Below are 6000 nucleotides of genomic sequence, written 5' to 3' on the forward strand. Positions count from 1 at the left end.
TTAATTTTTGATTTAAAGTTATGATTTAATAACTATAATAATTATCATAACTATAATAATTATGATAAAATGCAATATACAGTAAGTAAAGCAAAGTACAGTGGAATAAAGTAGGTGGGAAAACTAAAACAACTAATTACAAATATAAAACAATAAATCTTCAATATTCTGAATTGTAAACAACCATAGTCTTCATGTTTTAAGAAAAACATTTATATTACTTAAATCTTGTATGTTGTTTGGCAATTTGTTAAATAATGTAGGTGCTAAATAATGAAACGATTTTTTTAAAATACGTGTTTGTTGGCTTCGGTACGAACACATTTTTATTACTACGCAGTCTGTTAATGTACTCATAATTTTCCCTACAGTTTCTACTTCTTAAGAAAAAATTTTGAGTACCTTAAATACATAAATATATCTTAAAGGAAGAACTTTTAAGGAACAAAACATTGAGAAAGAATGTTCAAACTTCCGGTGGCCTTTAGAAAGGCCTCGGGCGGGACGCTGATTACTTTTAGTTATTATTCTCATAAACTTTTTCTGTGCTGTAATGATAGGTTTTAAGTTTGAGACATGAGGAGCAAACATTCAAACCGTGTTTTCTCCTTCAGATACAACTTTACAGGAGAGGCAAAAAACGTGTAAAAAAATAAAACAATGCCAAAAAACTACTTATTCTTATTGATTTACATTTGTTACGGCTTATTATTAGTAATGTTAATCATGTAATAGATATTCTATCAATAAACAGCTTTAAAAAAAGCGTTTAAAAATTGGGAGAAACCACGTTTTGACCGAACTCATGGAGAAAACCTCTTTTGAACGTTAAGTCCTTGGATAAAGCAGGGTTTTGAATGAAATGAATTATAACATTAAATCATAAACAAAATCTTTATTATTATTTAAAACAAAAGAAAAGCATATGATTTGTAACTCGTACTCTGTAACCTTTTACAATACTTATTTGTTTATAACACTTTTAAACAAACCACCAATATCTTCGTCAAAGCAATCACACTCTACTTCTTCAACTTCTTCAGTACTGGCAAGCATATCGTAGATAATATGTTTGTTACCAGTTAAAAACATCATCGGGTTGATTTTGCCACTCTTCACCATACATTAAATTCAACAGTTTTTCCACGTCCTTCTTCTTTTGTAATGTTATGGGATGACTAAGGGGAAGAGTTTGTAAAACATGCCGCTTGACAACCGCAACACTTATACCCTTTTTTAAGCAAACACTACACCAGATTGTTCATTTTGTTCTTCGAAGCTAAAGTTTTTGAACCCTTTAACTTTAACATGTGCCTTCTCTTTTTGTAAAACTAACCGTTTTACTTCCGAAATATATGGAAAGTTACGAAAATAAACACTAAGGGACTTTGTGTCTAGTAGTTTCCAATCTGCCCCTAAAACTTTTACATCACCAATGGTTTTGTAGATTTCATAGTACTGTTCTTTGATATTATCGTAACATGTTTTTTTATTATCTTCTCAACACGACCAAAAACACGGTCGGCTGGAAGGAAACTATGTCCTCTAACAGGAAAGAATAACAGTATTTTTTCAATGCTTGAGTTGGATGTGTACAAGTAATGTAAAAGCATTTGAATATTTATATTGTTCTTATTTTGGGAACCCATCACTGAAGAGCCTCACAGTTTTTTTACCTTCAAGGTTCATTTTGCTTAAGTGGGAATAAAGAGCAGATGATATTTCAGTGCTGCCTTTACCACCCAACTCCTCCGTCCATGTGTAGAATGTAGGATTCACTCCATCCAAGCTAGTTATACACAAACTATAAAAAGTTTGAATTGCCTCAAGTAGTATGCATCTTGAATGTTACTTTTAGGCAGCTGCTGAATTTGCTGTAGATCAAAAACATAAACTAATAACGGTTTCATCTGTTAATTCTTCCTTCATGTAGGAATAAAAAGCATTGGCCCGTAGTTTGTGAACCCTTTTTTTCAGTCATAAACTGAATACGTTCTGCAGAACCTACTGGGGATGTTCTTACTTTTTGATCAAGTAAAGTACTTGTGCTGCAAACATCACTAGATGGAGACTTAAATCCTATGTTAAATTCATTAACAAAGATTCTTCTAAACATAGAAAAGCTAACCCTATCAAGGTCCTCAGTGCAACTGTTGCTGTAAATCTCATGCAGCTTTTGTATGCTTAATCGGCAGTGTAAATACAGTCGCTTTTTGATTTTTTCCTTCCGTAATGACTCTCACACCCTTTCATGTTTGAAATAAACTCCCTTACTTTGTTTTTCTTGCGAACACTCAAATGACTCTTTCTGTCACCTCTCTTCGGTTCTTCTATAGCTTCTCCCGAAGCAATCTTTTTTACGATGTTTGAGAGCCTAGTTCGGCCAACTTTAGTTATTTTTATAAAATTATTTCTACAAACAGGTATTCTCCTACCACTGCATGTGATCATGAAATACCTGTTGAAAAGTTATGTTGTGACCCTGATTGTTTAGATTTATTTTGGTTTGGGTTGTTCGGTCTACGTCTGATAACATTTTTAGCAACTACCAATGATGCAAGAATTGAGTCTTGTTTTTGTTTGTCTGGAACTTTATAGAGTCTGTCCCTTAATTTCTTAACATCTCTAGGCCTTACCTCATTACATAAAAATGTCTTGCTGTGATTGCAAGGAATGTACACATTACAGCCTGAAGGTGCTGAATACCTCTTCTTTTTCGGATCTGCTCTTTTACCGCCAGACTTCTGTCGTTTACGAGTTCCACTATTACCAATACCCACTAATATTCCATCTACTAACTCATCCATCACCAAATATTGTGAAATTTTCTAATTATTTCAACAATTTTAATAAACCACAATACTATAAGTCACAAAGCACACACTATTGAGCATAACCTACAAAAGTTTAGATAAACAAAGTGGTCATGTGACTAATGAGAGCACTTCTTATTGGTTGTTTGGAGAAAGCATGGTTTGATAGAATGCAACAGCTGGAGAAAACACTGTTTGATCAAAAACTTCAATTTTATTCACTATTTTATTAAGTGGAGAAAACTTGTTTTGGTTTAAAATAACTACAGTTCCAATTGTAGTCTAACAAAGAGTTTTCAAATATGTCAATATCTCCAAAAATATTTTTTTTTGGAGAAAACTCGGTTTGAATGTTTGCTCCTCATATACGCCTCCCCAACATACTATTCCGTATTCTAACCTACTATGAACTAATGACAGATATAAATTTCTTAATAAACTATCACTACAAATACTTCGAATATAATAGAAGAGTCTTGTTGTATTATTTATTTTTTGTTTGAGGTGTGTTATGTGATCTTTCCAATTTAACTTTTCGTCTAATATAATTCCTAAATATTTCTCGCTCCGTGCTGCCTTTAGTTCACAGCAACCATCGTTGCAAAAACCACCACTCATTATACAAGTAATGCATTTCAAAAGAATTTTATTTTCCTGTTTATAAGGCTTTTTAATAGAGAAATTGATAAATTGAGTTTTTTCAGGGCTCGATGCCATATTGTTTTTACAAAACCACCATTAAATCGAAAGCAAATCCCTGTTCATCTTAATAGCTACTTCGTTCCAAGACTCTTCGGAATAAGACAAAGCAGTATCATCAGCGAAAGAAGTGATACTAGCATTTAATTTAGCATTACACAAGTCATTAATGTATATTAAAAATAACGTATCCCCTAAAACCGACCCCTGCGGCACACCGTGTTTGATTTCCCCCATTCCACTTACTACTCCGTTAACTTTAACACATTGCATCCTCCTCTGTAAATAACTTCTAAACCAGTTGTATACTATTCCTCTAACCCCACAATTATGTAACTTTTCTAGCAAAACTATGATTCACAGTGTCGAAAGCTTTTGTTACGTCTAAAAAATAGGCCACTAACTTTTCTCTCATCGTATACACCTTTAGATAACCTGTCCATAAATTCTATTAGTGCCGCTTCTGTATTTATACCACTTCTAAACCCAAATTGGTTCTGACTAAGTATGTTTATTTTTTTTCCAAAAAATCAACTAATTTCTGTTTCATAATCCTTTCAATAATTTTAGCAAAGGAAGATAGTAAAGATATAACGGTCTATAATTATTGCAAGCATCCCTTGAACCCTTCTTAAAAATCGGAATTACCTTAGCGTTTTATGCCTTTCAGGAAAAACCCCTGTCTCAAAGCTTAGATTTATAATGTACAGGAGTACATTATTAATTTCCTTAAATTGAATCACTGTCGAATTTTCTCCATCAAGACCTGGTGTAGTTCCATTTTTCAAATAGTTTACTGCTCTTTCTAGATCATTATCTAATACAGGAGATAGAAACATTGATTTTGAAAACGGCTGGGTAGTAAAGCTGTCTTTACAATCCATCAGTTCAAGATTATCTGTTTTATGAGTTTTTTGTCTATCTATTAATTTTTCAGAAATGCACAAGAAATATTTGTATTAAATGCTTCAGCTACAGCTAAAGGTTCAACTATGCTTATATTGTCTTCTTTTAAATCAATCAAACCATTTACTTTGGTTTGTTGACCACTTACCTCTTTTAAAACCTTCCAAGTTTCCTTAGAATTTCTCTTATATGTTTTCAAATAAATTACTGTAATAACTATCTTTTTGATTCCTTATGTCTATCTTTTAACTTGTTTCTAAATATTTTAAAATACTTTAATAATTCCATATTGTCGGGATTTTTTTGATTGCTTTTCATAAACTGTAACGCTTTGTAATTACTTTACAGGTTTCATCTGTAATCCATGGCTTTAGTTTAGGAAATTTACATTTTTTATGCACAACCTTCTCGCTTTTTCTTAACAAGTTCCAACATTTATCGTGGAAAAAATCAAAAGCGTGAGAAAAGACGCCAGCAGATTGCAGGATTGTGCATCTGCAAAATCGTAGAAAGTTCTCTAATCCCTTTTATTTCAGGTACGTGTTTTTGATGATGTTTTCATTTAAAACGAAAGGCCTCACACAAATAAAATCAATGTATTTATTATTTAAATTTTTCGTTTTTAAATTAATTAATAACATCCAATAAGAAAGAAGCTTCAACAATATAAAACAAAATAATATAAGAATATTAATAATCCATTAATAATAGGTTATAGAAGAAAACGTGGGTCAGGTTGGAGGTCAGATCCCGGGGACTTTCGGTTTGCGTTAATTTGTACTCTTGGGAGTATCCGGTATAAAGTATATTTTACAGTAATCTCGACGTGATCAGTTTTCACAGTAGTGAGTGAGTTGCCGAGCTCTGGGCGGTTCTATGTTGTGTTAGTTTGTTGTAATTCGTTGTCACTACGAGCAACACCTCCCTGGGCAATCTGGCGTTTTGCTCATTAAAATGAGAAGTTTCTGGTTACATTAAATTAACAAACATGCTCAATTTAATCTGTGTTCAAATTTAAAGGTTTGAAATAGTGATTTACAAAATTACAAGTTCATAACAATGTATAAGAGCTCCATTACGTGACAAATGCCAAACTTGTGTGGATCATCCGGTCAAGAACAAAAAGAACATTTCTGAGTTACGAATTTTCAAAGCTATAGCTTGGTTGAAAACGCAAAAACCGGTATTTTTTGTGGTTATTAATATAAAACTCGAATTTATTGTTAGTAAACAGTTTTATATGTAGATACGCACACGCAAATAAGCTAAATTGTAATAAAACTCCCGTTATTGTAACTCTATTACTTAGTTTATAGTCAACTTTCAATGGCCCGAGAGTAGACATAAAGAATTAGCTTTAGTCTATTTGACTTATGATTGAAAGTTAACCATTTAGTTAATGTAATGATTAAATTTTGTTTGAGTTAAAATAAACTTCACATAAACTGTATTTTTTGCAGAACATTTTAATTATTCCTGTATAACCTTCCTGGTGATTGGCGGTAGAGTGGTTTTATTATGAACTTTAAACACTGATCTTTGACCTCCTTTTTTAAATTCAGAAGTACTAAAAAATATAAAA

Source organism: Homalodisca vitripennis, chromosome 3 (assembly GCF_021130785.1).
Source record: "Homalodisca vitripennis isolate AUS2020 chromosome 3, UT_GWSS_2.1, whole genome shotgun sequence".
In the NCBI taxonomy this organism is placed as follows: domain Eukaryota; kingdom Metazoa; phylum Arthropoda; class Insecta; order Hemiptera; family Cicadellidae; genus Homalodisca; species Homalodisca vitripennis.